Source organism: Podarcis pityusensis (genome assembly GCF_964106645.2).
Source record: "Podarcis pityusensis genome assembly, chromosome: 2".
Taxonomy (NCBI): Eukaryota; Metazoa; Chordata; class Lepidosauria; order Squamata; family Lacertidae; genus Podarcis; species Podarcis pityusensis.
This window is the reverse complement of record NC_138029.1, coordinates 5,298,103-5,314,055: the sequence shown is the minus strand read 5'-3', so window position 1 is coordinate 5,314,055 and position 15,953 is coordinate 5,298,103.

Genomic DNA, 15,953 nt, shown 5'->3' with positions numbered 1-15,953 from the left:
ATTAATATATATAGATAATCACTTTTTATAGGCAAAGTATTCCCCTCTCCGCATGGAATAGAAGCTAAGCAAATCTGGTTGTTCTCAAGCCCAGGCTTTTATTTTAACCTGGATGGTATCCTCCTCTTGGCTTGCAAAACAGCAATGTAAAGGGAGTATACCAGGGACCAGAGACACCAGACTAGGAACACAAACTGAAAAACCTTTCTGCACAGACTGAGAGACAGAAACATCATGGAGTCAGCTCACATCGCCTCAGCCCCAACACCTCTCCATCACTTGCGTGTGTCTCTCCCTCCCCCCCCCCCCCGTGTGTATGGCGGAGAGGAGGGACCATGCGCTTGTTTCATGCCATTATTTTCTCTGTCATTTTTCTCCACCACTCCCAACTCTACCCCACCCCTCCCCCACAAAGCATTTCCCTGGGAAGGGTATATTTTACCTTGACACCTCTTTTTTATTTATTAGCCTGCGGCTGGTGGCAGTAATAACATCCCCCGGCTGTGTACAGATCAGGCATGTGGAGAAAGAGCAATGCTCTTTCCATTCACAGCCATATAATGGTATTTGGTAATGGGAGATAAGAAGTGGTGTCAGGGAGGTGGGAGGAAAGGGAATAATGAAATGTTTTTTGAGTGGTCATGCTTCTCGTTTTGTTTTTTTAAATCCCACTTTCCCATTCCAGCGCCATTTTGGAACAGACAACAGGCTCTGGGCAAAGCACTGCAGTTACATCATTTTAGACTCTGTGGTTGGAACAGTCTTATGGGAAGAGCCAGGTGAGAAGATGCATCACCTTCATGGACTTTGAAATGGGGGTAAGCCACCCCTGCTGCATTTTTTGGGGGGGTCCTCCCTGCTCATTCCAGTGAGCGTGGTCCTGGATCTGTGCCCCAGAGTCCCACCCTGATGGCACCATTGGCTGGACACACCACAAAGCCTCCAACCTGGGACAACTTCCCAAGATGCACCTTGAGGTCCCGGGGGTAGTGGTCAGTGGGCTTTAGAAGACTTGGCAACTTCTCCGTCACATTGTGAATCTTTGCACCCGGAAGACAGCACGCTTCCTGTGACATCCTGTTTCCTCTGTTCTCCTCAGTAGGGAGTCCCCTATCACCCCGTCTCATCTCCTCCTCCTCTGTGGAGTAGCTGGAATCATTCTATGGGCTGTGCCTTCCAAAGGCTGCTTGGAGTATTCTGAGGTCTCCTTCTGTTGTTCTCGAGTCTTCCCCTCTTCTTTATTGGAGCTTATTTTGATATTGTTGGAATAAGTTACAAAGGCCGGGAACTTATGGTTTGAGTACTTCCTACTCCTTCCTCCCAGATTGTCATGTCTAGGCTGCAATTCCCTTTCTCTAATGTCATCTCCATGGAAGGTAGCAAGTACATTATCAGTATACTCATCCATGGTCAGTAGCCCTGCATCTGAAGGAGTTAGGTCAAGAATGGAAAAAGACTCCTCCAAATCTATCTCCTGTCTTTTTCTCCTGGGGGGCGGGTCGCAATAATCATGCTGTGCACTGTATCTTTCACACCCACCTTTGTGTCTTCTGAGGTTGGCAACTGCTGTCCTAGCTCCTCTGGCCCAGAATCTGTGTCCAAGGTGAGAGTACGGAAGGAATTTTGCAACTCTAATAGCAAAGTGTGGTTTGTGACTGTCCTACTTCTGTGCACCACATCTCTCCAGGGGTAAGACTCTTGCAATGGGCAATCTTTCTCCACCCTGGGGGCATCCCATCTATCTTGGTGCTCAATCTCAGTCAACTCAGCTCTATCAAGCAACTCTGCATGTTGTCCTGTTGCTTAAGGTGTGGCTAGGCAGGCCTCAGGTTGCTGCACCTTCTCTTCCAGCAAGACAACCAGGTTGCACCTGCTACAGGTGTGCTGTTGCTTGCTCTCCGGCAGAATGACAAACATGGCACAGGTGTTACAGGTCACTGCAGCAGCTCCCTCGCCCTCCATGTCTCTGGTCCTAAGCACACCAAGAGACAGAACTCTGGACTTCCTCCTTAAACTCCCCCGCTAAATGCCCCTGTTTGTGAGGTCTGGTCACGAGCTCCCAGGATCTGCACTAAAACTGAGTCCAAGAACGGATCTGTGCCCCCTTTTACATCCAGTTAACCTACAGTTGGCTCACTGGCATTTTATCATTGTCTTTTTTTTTTGGTCGAAGAGACACTATCACTAGAGAGGGGGCGCCTCCCTCCCAAAGCAATGAAGACTATTGATGATGAGAATAAAATCAAATGACCCTTGCCAAACTGCATACATTTGAAATCCCATTGATCAGGGGTTATTATTGAGGGGGAGTTTTGTTTTTCACCTCACTAGTTCAATATCAAAATGACACCCACCCCAAATCTATTTTCCTCCAGCTGCAACTGTGTGTGTGTGTGTGTGTGTGTGTGTTGCTGAGGTCAGGCACAGTAATTCTTTCATCTCTGGGGAAAAATTCTCAAGTTGTCTCTCACCTCCCCCCTCCACAACTGCTGAGCCATCACATCTCAAAGATAACTTGAAGCCAGGAAGGGAATCCATAAAAGAATAGGAAATTCAAGCAGATTCCATTTTGCCTGTTATTTATTGCATTCCATATTTAGGGAGAAGGGGGAGGGCATTTGTGTGTGTGTGTGTGTGTGTGTGTGTGTGTGTGTGTGTATTTTCTACTCAGCCGTTTCAAAGTTGAACTGTAAAAGTTGCTCTTGAAAGCATTTCCCTCCTGAGGAACCAAAACAGCGCTCGGCTCTCTGCCTGTAATTAACAAAGAGGGGGAAATGACTGGTCTAAATTAAAGCAGATCTTAATTATAATAATTAACAATGGAGGGCACAGCTGCCTGAGGTTGTGGGTTAGCGCGCAGGAAATAAAAGCTTCTGTGGGCGCAGAGGGACTTCAGAGCTGCAGAGTTAACTACTCTGGTTCCTCCTGTGGTCTCCTCTCACTATTGCCCACCGCCAACACCAACTCTTTCCCTCTTTCCCCCTCCGCTGTCCGAGCATCTTCTGAGAGCACATTAAGCATCACAGCCAACATCTGCCGTGTGTGATCTGCTGCCTTGTTACTGGAGAGGGCCAGCCGTTTGGGCACTGGGCCACAAGACAAGAAGATCTGGGCTCGGCTCCAAGTACTGCAAACCTGTGTGCGTGTGACCTTGAGCTAGATTTCCAAGGACAGTGGAGAAGTTTTCAAAGGCACTTCTGGTTTTTGCCTGGTGTCAGCCTTTGCCTTTTCTGAACTGGCCAGCATCTGGCATCTGCTGATCTGCTTCTTCATCTCTGCAATTCCAGGTGCTCACGTGTGAAACAGGAGCAGGGAGGGCCTTGAGGCAGCCTTTTCCGGTGGATGCTCTCTTTGTGTCTGAACAGTGTCCATCTCCTCTATTCATCTCCTCTTCTCTGCCTGTCTGCCCCACCCCTGTATGAGCTTACTGTTGTAGGAGAACAAGGCCACTGCCAGGTTGGAAGGAATGTTATCCTGCTTTTCAACCCCCCCCCCCCCACATTCTCATGGGAGGTAGACATGTCATCCAAGTCTGATCAGTGTTGTCATCTGCTAAGCAAGGAATGCTTTTATTCATCTGCCACCCTTTCTTCCTATTATTGATTACAAGTAGGAGCTGTTAAGAAATGTTGCAGTGTGGAGTGCACCTGTTCAGGATTGCAGCCTGTCCTGGCTCCCAGTCTCAAACACAGTCCTTGGACTTTCCACCCCATGACTTCTGGAGGCTTTATTCCACAAGTCTTTGTGCTGTTTATACCTAGATCAGGTCACAGGCTACACATTTCAGAAGTTTAAAAGCAGAGCTCTAAGATACAGGGCTAGGCCCAAGCGAAGACACACCCCTTGGGCTGCCAAGAACTAGAGTCATTCACATGGTTCACATCCTAGGTGTCGGGACTGGGCAAGCAAGCGGGCACTCCTGCACATGGGCTGGATCTGCTTACACCAGCACATCCAACAGTGTGTCCAGGGGCATACGTAGGACTGGCTATTGCTGAGAGATCCATCATGTCAGAACAAGTTGGCAGTAAATCACAGGTTGGAATTAACTCTTCATTAGCAAAAACACAATCCACCCGGACCTGGCAGAATATCAGGCCTAATGAGCACAGCAACTCATTCCTGGCAGGTCTTGCCCCCCATGAAGCAGTTGCCAAGACTGAAGGTCCATGCCTCCCCACAGATGTCTATGTATCCTCCTTCCTAGGGCTTTCCCCAAGCAATCAAAGACTGCACCTGCATACCTGTCTTTGCTCCTCCCGTTTCATGCCTCTCCTGGTTCTGGGAGATCAGCGGGAGGGAAGCTTGTCGCAGCAGGAGTGGGAAACACCTGTGACTTTTCACCAGTCAGACTCATCTCTGCCTGTAAACCTCCCTCATCCCACTCTCCTCTTTCAGCTTCTGATTCTAAGCTTCTCTCTGCCACAGGCTCTCTCAGCTCACTAAGCCCTGTCACCTCTCCAGCTTCCAACACCTCCTCTTCTCCTTGTGACCACTCACAGTTGTCCCACCACCACTCCCTGAGCTCTGAGACTTCTTCCCTTGGTTGTTCCACAGTGGGTTCTTCCCACCATTCCTCTGCGTCCAACCAGTCCATGACACAGCAGTAGTGGGGTGGAGATGTCTCCCAGTGCACTATTGGGTCCTGCCCCGACATCAGACACAGTGTTGTCATCCCAGTCCTTTTCCCCCTCCAGTAAATCATGCCAGGACATCTGCATAGCCAGCCATGCTTTTTTCCCAGGATACGCCATTTTGTTCTGCTCTCCTGGTTGTCTGTTCCACCCCCAGTAGCCAATCAGCATTCCATGCCCACTGAGCATACTCAATCCTAACTGGGCTCTTTTTTGGGGGGGGGAGACCCGCTTAACGTCCTATCTAAGTTTTGTTTTGTTTTTCTAAAAATTTATGCCAGCCTGGGTTTCCACCCAGGTCTGTTGATACTTCCCTCTTCTGGGTGAGTGATGCCATTTTGGCCATGTAAGCATTGTCATGGGGAATGGGGAATAAATTTAATTTAATTTGCACTTCAAAGTGAGTTTACCTAATTCATACTTCCTGTCAAAGCTGGCCACTGGAGTGGTGTGGGATGGGGGGATTGGACCAGCTGTGTGGATCCAGTTTCCCCATCCCTGCTGCAACTGATGAGGGCCCCAAGCCTTGTCACAGAGTAATGTGACCATCATGACTAGGGAGGAATCAGGTAGGAGAAGTTACCTTGTTTCCTGCTGTCTTGGGAGACTTAAAGGTACAAGAGAACAACCTTCAGTTTTGATCTGTCAACCCCAAAGTCCAATACAGCGTTAGGCTCATTGTACAGGTCTGATCAGTAGATTAGTCAACTAAAGATTTAAGGAGTGGGGATAGGCAATTTTAATTAGAAGAAGTGCAAGTTAAGAGCATACCTGTTAGTTTATTTTATTTATTTTAAAGCTGTTTTCAATATTTTTTGCTGCTTTGTTACTGTTGTCGGGAAATATGGGGGAAAGAAGCAAATATGAAAGATGCCCTTTCTTTTTAATATTGAGCAGTAGCTTTTGCTTATTAAGTTATCTCATACTTCCCTCAGAATCTCAGAAAGGTGCTTATACTGAATACAGATGTCATGTGGAGATATTGAAGGGGATGTGAGGTAACTTAAACACACCGAGGCTGAAGTAACATGCAAGATTATTCAAACTTAACTGAATTAATGGGTCAAAAGGCAAGAGAATTGGCAACCAAAATACCCCTGTTCAATTGGTTCACAGCTCTAATACTAGCCAGACTTCATAAGTCCATGATTTCCAAGCACGGGTCCAAGCAGTTGCTGTTGGCTGTTTTCAGTCCTGCCAGGAAAACCCACTTTCTACTCAAAATTGGAGCAAACATTGATTGGGTTTTCCACAGATGGAGACTTGCTCCAATTCAGTGGTAAACAGCTGGTTTTCCCGGAGGTAGCAACTGCTTGGATCCATGCCTGGAAAGCACGGACCTGTGCCTACAAATGGAAGTCTGGATGAGCCCACAGGGTAGGTTCAACATCAGAATAAAAACTTCTGAGGGAGCTGTTTGGATCACACAGCTGTACCTAGGCCCCCCCTTAAAAAAAATAAATCCAGTGTTCCGAGGACTTCCGGGACAGCGCCATCGGCAATGGCAGAGTTCCTCTGACAGAGAGGAACCCGCTCCGTGAAAATCGGGTCTTGCCACCGCGGCGAAGGCGGAGACCCTTTAAAAATCCCAGGCGGAGGAAGCCTGGGAACGTGGGATTCGGCTGACACCAGGAGCGCCTCCCCTACTCGCAGGGAAACCCTTTTTCGGGGGTCCGAAGCGATGTGGGGTGAGTGGCGCGGTGTTTTGAATCAACCACTACTTTTACGGAGTGAAGCCGCACAGCCGTTGCCGGAGAGCGCTGACTTTTTCCTGTGGACAATTGGATTCTAAACAAGTACCCGTGAGTAGAACGGAAAATTGGATCAAGTATTAAGAAATATTTTAATTTGGCACCGAAACGGGAAGGTTCTAAACAGGAAGTCCGCCTCCCGTTTTTTGTAATTAGATTGAAGCAAAAACTTTGTAAGCTAAAGTCTGGAAAGTCGTAAATAAAGTTCTAAATTTCCTTCATTCATCACCACCAAAACCCCTCTTGGAAGCAGGAGAAAAGAGGGGGATTTTTGACTGTTTAAGCCTGCAGGAGAGAGAGTAAAGAAAGATAAATTTTCCACCGTCTCAAACCTGGGAACGGGGTGTCAGAGACAGAAATTTATGGGGAAAGTTCATCGACTGTGAACGGAACGTCTTTTGACAGATAGTAAAAAAAAAAAAAAAAGAGAAATATATTGATTCCAATGTTGCTTCTTGCAATCAAAAGAAACAAAGTATTTGAAAAGTGAAAGTAATTTTTCCTTGTTGGTCCTGCTTTTAAAAGAGGGATACAAATAGAAATTGTCTCAACTAGAGGGAGCTTGTTAATTTGTTGCTGGAGCTGATCTGGGGACCTCACAGCTGTATGATTAGGATCGTGAGACCAGACTCTAACCTTGGGGGGGGAAATGTGTTTACAAGAAGTCTTGGTGCTTGCTTTGTGCAAGACAAGTGCTTTGCTGGAGCAGATGCATGAGAAGATGGATTTGACGACTGTTGCAGTTAAAAACTTTGGTCAAACGGCGAATACCCATATAGAAACCATTCAGGAACCAGCCCAGGAATCTGTTTTGAGAGGGCAAGCGTAAGGGCAGAAGAAAATGGAGGAGGTTGTTGTTGAACCTCAAATAACACAAATGGAGAGACCCGAGGCCTTGCAGGAGTATAAGCCGCTGTTCTCGAAGTTCAACTCTGGAGTGGACCAGGGGGGGTCTGGAGTTGTGAGGGCTCTTAATTTTGGAAAGACTTTGAAATATGCTTTTAAATACTTTCTGGATTACAGTGTTGACTGTGGGGAATGGGACTGTGGGGAATGGGCTGATCTGCTGAGGAGAGATGGAGATACTTTTGGATTGGAGTCCTCCCAAGACCTACCCCCCAATGAGAAAGGAAAGAAAATAAGAAAAAGATCAACAAAAGATAAAGTAAAGGGCAGGTATAAACAAGAAGAAGACCTGCAGAAGGGACATGGAAAAGATTTAAGAGCCTCGGACATAAGAGCACCAGGTTGATGGATTAGATAAACGAGAAAGGACTGACAAAACCCGAGACCAGGAAGAAGAGACGATGGATGAAGATTGGAAGAAAGTTTCAAAATTTATTTAGAAAAGTATTGTAAAATTAATGAGTATTAGAAAAATGTTGGAATGAAACTATTTGGCCTTAGCAGAAATGTCAAAAAGAATTATGAAAGAATATGTTATGGTTAAAAGAATTTGGTATATATAAGTTTTAAGTTTTAAGTTTTAGGGTTTTTTAGGTAAGATAAGGTTAAAATAGATTAAGGTAGATTAAATGACAGAATATTGTGAAAGATGGAAAGGATTTGCTGAGATAATTAACAACTAGAATACAAAAAAGGGAGGTGTGAGGAGGTCGCTGAAATAAGTTAATGAAAGTTAAGGATTTGGGAATATTAGACTTGTTTTTTAAAATGTTTGTTTATTTTTGTTTTTTGATTTAGATGTATTGTGTGTTTTGTTTTTGTTTTTTTGTTTTTTTTGACATTGGTTTTTATTGATCTGTATTGTTTAATTGTTATGTCTATCTACTTTTTTCTCTTTTTTTCTCCTTTTCTTGTCTTTTCTTTCTTCTTTCTTTGTAACTTTAAAATTCTCAATAAACATCATTTAAAAAATAATAATAATAATAAATCCAGTGTTCCAATCAGTGCCACTTGGTTTGGTCTGGGAGCCAACATACTGTTGCCTCAGGGCATTGTGAGAAATAATGGCAGTGCCAAGCATGTTTGCCATGCTTACTACCACCAGGGCTCACTCACATATGAGGACTTCCCCAGGTCACACAGCCTGACCATCCACTTTCCTCTTCCCAGTGCTATTTTTCTAGAAAAAGAGGTGCCAGAACTCACCATGAACGCCTCCTTTGTTCTCTTAGAATGGCAATGGTGTCCACCTGAGGGTGCCAGAACTGAGTTCCTATGAGTTCCAACTGGGGAGGGGAAAAACCTGCCTCTTTCCAGGCCACATTCCTCACCATCCCTACTTTGCACCTTGTGTGAATGGTTTTGCCTCGCTGGAATGTGTCCTTGCACTCTGATGATGCCTCTTAGTTACCTGGATGGAGGAAAGAGAGATGTGTGTGAAGAACCAATGCCCTGAGTGAGAGCTTCTGCGCCTTCTTGGCACATCCAAAATTGGCTGCGAGGGGCAGGGGCACCGACTTGCCCCTTTGAAGGGACACAGCCACATGACGTCTCATGTGACACCGGGTGGGGGCGGGATAGGCGGAGGGCAATCTTCACGCTTGCTTGTCCCAGCCCCCGCCTGGCTCCTGGGCTCCCGGGCTAGGGGCTGGGATGCATGGAGGGCACTTGGCAGTGGTGGGGCACTCCCCTCAATATTGGGGGGGGTAAAGCCACCTGCCCCCAAATATGGGGGGGCTAAAGCCCCTTGCGCCCCATATACCTGATGCCCCTGGCAAGGGGGTGTCAGGAGAACCCCTGAAATAGCACATGGGCAGAAGAGGAGGGACTGTTCCACCTGGAAAGCTGCAGTGTTTGCATTGACATAGCACCATTTTGAATTCCACCCACAGTAGCCAACCAGATACCTATGAGAAGCCTGTTACAGTTTCTAGCAACTTGTACTGCTAGAAGGGGGAGGGGGTTATTGATCTGTTTTTTGTTCTTGTTTTTATTATGTATTTGGTGTTTTGTATTGCATTTTTATGTTGTAAACTGCCCTAAAATCTGCAGATGAGGGGCAGTACACTGGTACCTCAGGTTACATACGCTTCAGGTTACAGACTCCGCTAACCCAGAAATAGTACCTCGGGTTAAGAACTTTGATTCAGGATGAGAACAGAAATCGTGCAGCGGTGGCGCAGCAGCAGCAGCAGCAGCAGCGGGAGGCCCCATTAGCTAAAGTGGTGCTTCAGGTTAAGAACAGTTACAGGTTAAGAATGGACCTCCGGAACGAATTAAGTACATAACCAGAGGTACCACTGTATAGAAATTTAAATAAATAATTAAATGATGGTAATAATAATAATAATAATAAGAAAAAGAAGAAGAAGAAGAAGAAGAAGAAGAAGAAGAAGAAGAAGAAGAAGCATTATCGCCTCTGACCATGGTGACAGAGCATAGCCCCTCTGGCTAGGAGCCATGAATTTGTCTAATATTCTTTTAAAGCCATTTGTTGGACTATATGCCCTAGTTTAACTATGCGCTGGGTGGCGTAGATTTGTAACTTGCTTTCCCACTCAGGAGCTCAAGGTTGTGTATATTTTTGTCCCCTCTCCATTTTATATTTGGAATGAGCAGCAGTTCTTGTCAATAGATTGCTGGGGAGGGAATCCATATACAGCGGCCCAGAAAATCTTGTTGACATTCCTGTCTGCACATGCAAATTCTTGTGTTTACGTGAACCTTGTGGGTTTCTGCCAGTGGTTCTCAGAACGGGAAAGCAGCCAGAGTTAAATACAGGAACCGCAGTAGGTAAAGAAAATCACGAAAGCCCCAGGACCTGATGCCTCTGGCCTCCCGACTGCAGAGGCAGTAAATCTCTGCCGTGTGGCAGTCCCTGCCAAGATAGAAAGACCCTGGGGGCATTGGATGACTAGAGATAACCCAGTGAGTTCCTGGGGAAGATTAGTGTGATGGGACGGATCCTGATTGCTGTGAAACCAGGGCAAAACTTGAGCTGGCTACTCTATATAATTGGTCCGACTGTGAGACAGAGCTGCTGCTTTATTGTTACCAGGAGATATTGATCTGACTGCACAAGCTTATGGTTAGCGTTGTATTTAGTAGGGGAATGCATAGCCCTTCCAGGTGCACAAATCAAATTCAAATATTTACTCGTGCTGGAGAGCACTTAAGGCCATGACTTGCACTGCAGAATAATTACTCGTTTCTTTTAGGCTATAGCTCTGCAGGAGGGGGCAGTGGAATATGCAGAGGCCTCTTGGTTTCTATCCTATTCCCAGCTAAAGCCTCCAGTCTTTTATTATCAGTATTGTGCCATCGTTTTTGTGCAAATGTACCTTGATTGATAGTGAGCAACTGCACCACCTTCTCATCCCGCACAGCAAGTATGGTCCTCTCTACTCCTTACTGATTGCAGGCATGGCCAGACTTGGCCCTCCAGATGTTTTGGAACTACAACTCCCACCATCCCTAGCTAACAGGACCAGTGGTCAGGGATGATGGGAATTGTAGTCCCAAAACATCTGGAGGGCTAAGTTTGGCCATGCCTGGATTAAGGGGTTCAAGAACATAAGAAGAGCCCGAAGGATCAGGCCAATGGCCCATCTACTATAGCATCCTGTTCTCATAATAACCAAGCAGGATTTGAGCACAACAGCACTTTTCCCTCGTGCGACTTCCAGCAACTGGTATTCAAGAGGCATTGCTGTCTGCAACTGCAGGTTTCTAATGCAGATCCTCCAAGTGTCCCTAATTTCCTGGGACAGTCCCAGATTTATAGAAGCTTTCCTGGTTTCTGATTTGATCCTGGAATGTCCCGCTTTTCCTTAGGATATTCCTATTTTCACCAGAGAATTGTTGAAGGGTATGGAGCTATCTGACCCCTGATCCATCTGAAGGCAGCCCTGTGAAGGGAAGTTGTTTTTTTTAATGTTTAATGTTTTATTATGCTTTTATATAGGTTGGAAGCCACCCAGTGTGGCTGGGGCAACGCAGTCAGGTGGGCGGGGCATAAATAGCAAAATTATTATTAATAATATTGTTATGGAATAGGACATTCCTATTTTAATCAGAGAAATGTTGGAGGGTATGCTGATGCCTGTTACTTTGCATGTAGGAAATACAGTGTTTGGCACAAAAATAACTCTCACTGGTGCAGAGGGCTGTATCAGACTGGTCAAGCAGGGCCTGTAAGCAGCTTCTTTGGTGTTTTAAGGAGGCAGATCCTGTGCGCTGTGTGATTAGGGAGCCCCTCTTCCCTGACCTCCAATCACTTTCTTTTAACCATCTTGCCTTGACTGCCCACCACTTACAGACACTTTTCCACCTTGTGCCTCACTGCTCTCAGTGCAAAAGCAGAATTAAAAAGAAAAAAGAAACAGCAAAAGAAAAAGAAAATCCACTTTCTGAACATCAAATATTGAGCTCAGAATGCAGCATACAAATTGAAGGCATTTATGCAAAATAAGCAATTTTGCATATATGGTATTGATTTGAATAATTTATTCTGCACAAGCTCATCCACCATAAAGCGCCTTCCTTCCCCTGCTCCTGTCTCCATGCCTAGGACTGGAACAGCGAGAGAGAGAGAGAGAGAGAGAGAGAGAATATCAGCTCTTTGGGAAGAAGAAGTAGCACAACCAAGGACCAGCAAGGTGGGTACCTGTTGCTGATAGTTGCGCCATGAAGCAGAGGTGAAGGGCAGCAATGTATTTCCTTCTCGCAGCAGGTGGCAGCAAATAAGTGGTGAACAGTAGAAGTGGAAAGAGCAGCTTTGGACTGAGGGTGGGTACAGCTGTGGACATAGAGGGAACCAGCCAGTATTTAAAAAACAACAAACAGATTAGAAGCTAAGGTAGCAATAAAACCAGCATTATGAGCCAGCATCATCCCCAAAGGCCTTCAGAAACAACCATGATTTCATTGGCTGTCAAATAGCAAGGCGCCAAAGAGCCAGGAGTTGAGCCCACCTTGGAAGGCACTCCACGGCACAGGTGCCACAACTAAAAAAGGCCCTGCTCCAAGTACCGCCCACCCCCCACCAGTACTGCACAACAGAGCCTCAGACGTTGATCTGAGTATTTGGGAATGTGAATGTATTATGTATTGGGAATGTATTATGGGAAGAGCTGGTAGCCAACGTGGTGGCTCTGCAGATATATTGGACTCCTATTCCCATCAGTCCCAGCCAACATGATCAATGGTCAAGGAGCTGTAGTCCAGCAACATCAGGGAAAAAATTCTGATGTTAAGAGCTGTGTGACAGTGTAACGGACTCCCTTGGGAGGTTGTGGACTCTCCTTCCTTGAAGGTTTTTAAGCAGAGGTTGGATGGCTGTCTGTCAAGGATGCGTTAGTTGAGATTCTTGCATTGCAGGGAGTTGGTTCCTTCCAACTCTAAGATTCTATGATTCCATGCACATCTCGTGGGCATCATGTTGGTTCCCCCTGATTTAAGTTCTCCCAGCTTTAGAAACTATGCTGTACCCCAGGCTTATTCCTTTGTCAGCGTGCAGATTTCCTATTAGCATGCCTTCCAATAACAACGTACGAAGTCAGGTGTCTGTAAAATAAATTTCAGCATAGCGCCCTGGCCTTCATTCAGTTAGCCAACAGACATGCAAGTCCTTCTTCCATTGGCATTCATGCCCTTTTGAAAACTTTGCTGGATTCCACTCAATTTCACGTTGTTCTCGTGTGTGTGTTTTCAAAAAGGGTACGTTACTAGCATCAAACTCACTTTTGATTAGTTTGTTTTTTTAAATGAAATCAAAATTACTGGAGTCAATAGGTGACCTTGCATCAAATGTGAATCAAAGTCCATCACCACACACCCAGAAAAAAAGACATTTGCATGAATGGCTCCCAGCTGCCTGGTATGTGGCAGAAAGAAATATTGAGTTCATTCAAGTCAACATGGGATTTGTATTGAGCTGCAAATTAATAAATGGTCACGATGGTCCAGACCGAGATGCAGCAGCTTGGAAAATCTGTCTTCTCCTGCTGCCCCTGGGTGTACCAGAAGCTATCCCAAGTTGCTGCACCTGTGCTTCTCTGCTACCACTGTGTGGCACACCTGTTCTTCTGTGCATGCCATTTGGCAGAGGAGAGAGAAGAATTCCATATAACAACCCCTTATACCTGGTCTAGGGGTTCTTTCTACTAAAGTAGCTCCCTTGCACAGGTTGAACCCCTCTTCACATGTTTCAGAGCTCCTTAGTGGCAAGTTTGTGGCTTTTGCTCCCACTTGCCTTGCATAGAATGCAGAGCACTATAGCTATTGGCAGTCTTCTGTCTGAAGGGGTGCCTGGTCCAAATCTGGTTTAAAGATAAAAGAACCCTAAGAAGGGAGAACAGGAGCCTTGAAGTTGCCTCAAATGGTTAGTTAGCACCTGGACAGCAGACTGAGCAAGCACACAGGTCACCTGATCACAATCTTCCCCACTATGATGAGATGGCTTTCCATTCTATAGAAATAGTAGTCTTGTGTGCCTCCTTCCGGCAACTCCTGCAGCCAACCTGGTGCCAAACATATTGCTCTGCTTTCCTTTGGACCACATCACCGAAGTGACCTCTCTGAAACACAAGCCTGAGCAGAATGTTTGGAGGTCCTGGGCTGCCTAAAATTATCAAAGCACAACATAGCAAAAAGACTGCAGGTTTATGAATACTAGGGTTTACCCCTGAGTAAACATGAAATGGAATGTGCTATTAAAGTTTGCTTGGATTGTGCCCCTTATGTGTTTTCCTGTCTAGGGTTCATTAAGTTTATTTTAGTGGACTATTTAGTTATATATGATTACTTACTATTTGGGCATAAGATCTGTGGATTTCATATGGATGTTCTATTTTACTTTTTATGTTTATCTTCAGTGTTTTTTTAAAAAACCTGGCAAATTGCTTTAACCTGTGGCTAATGCAATAAAGTTGCACTCAATCATTCTGATAACCTCCAAACTCTTATTCACAAACACACAAATGGATATTAGAATCTCTGTTTCACCTGTGCTTTGAGAGGGAGTATGTAGGATATACTCTTCTAACAACCCAACTCTAATTTCAACAGGGCAGTTAAAGATTAAAAGGGGTAGATAATCTGCACCATGTGCTCCTGTGAATGTGACCTTAAGCAAAAAAGTTTACTCAAGCAGAGCTCATGCTAGAAAAATCAATGAACAGGGAAGAAACCATTATGTGCTTTGAAGCCCTCAAAGGAGTGGCTCTCCATCCTGCAAACTGCATCCTCAAGGGATCTGGCAATCCTATGAACTGTGTGTATATACCGTACTTACTCAAATCTAATGCTTACCTTTTTTGTTGCAAAAATTAAGGTGTGCATTAGATTTGATGGCACATTTACATTCGCCAGGTTTCAAGGTTCTGAAAATTGAGGTGCACATTAGATCGATGGCGCATTAGACTCGAGTAAACACGGTAATTCCAACCCTTCCCATTCAAAAAGGCGGGAAAGCTTGCACAAGTTGTACTCCCTCCTTGCATTTATAAGATCCCTGTCTACTCCCGATACAATCCTACCCCTAGTTCAAGAACCTATAGCCCAGTGGAGGTTGCTAGGCTACAACTCCCATCACCCTTCATTGTCAGCCATCAGATGGTGGACTTTGGTACTATGAAGCCTTGAGCGAGGACAATATTTGCCCACCCCCACAAATATTTTTTATTCTCACAATAATTCCTTTTGGTACCATTGCTTTTTATGGATGTTCTCAATGGGCCTAACTCTGAGTAGGTACCCATATAAATCTAGGTTTTACTACTACTACTATTGCTGCACCCCCTTGGCTCAGTGCCCTGCGCAAGGGAACCACCCACACCACCCTAAATCCTACACTGGCTATGCTGGCTGGGGCTCATGGGAGCTTGTGGGGGGCCATTGGTTCTCAACCCCTGTCCTAGTTTAATGATACAGCAATTATATCCCACACAGGTACCGCTTTCCATTATAAATCACCCGTTGAAGCACCTAGATGAAAGTATGCTGATATTCAGCCACTCCTTTTATCCTTAAACTACACAGTCCTCTTTCTTCCCTTGATCCCCTCTCTGCAGTAAATTGTCTGAGCTTCTCACAATTTACAGGGACAGTTTCAATATCTCCATCAATGCTACTGCCCCACACTTATCACCAGGATGAAGCCCAGCTCTAACCAAAGACTTGCCTCAATCACTGACATCACCTTTCATATTGAAGCTCACCTGGAATGACAGGGGAAACTTATCTGATATGGCGAATGCGTGGATTTTGCCAGGCACTTGTGTATAGGGATTGATTCCCAGCCAAGTAGTTTGGAAGGGTGAACAAATGGGGGGGGGGGGTCTGGTACCGTATATGATTAAGGGTGTGTGGCTTGTGTCTAAGTAAAATGTTTAAGGGCAGAGATGCTTGTATAAAAAGCCCCCCCAACCCGCAAAAGAACCCACTAATGGGCTCCGGAGCGAAGAGGGGGAAGTGGCGCGGTGCTGAGAGTCAACTGCTTCTTCCGTGGAGCGAAGCCGCACAGCCGTTGCCAGAGAGCGCTGCCTTTTTCCTGGGACAATTTGGCTTCTAAAATAATCACCCGTGAGTACTTAAATTTCGGACAATTGGACTTTAAATATGGACTTGCGAGCAGAAAGGAAAATTGGACTTAAAAGTTTAC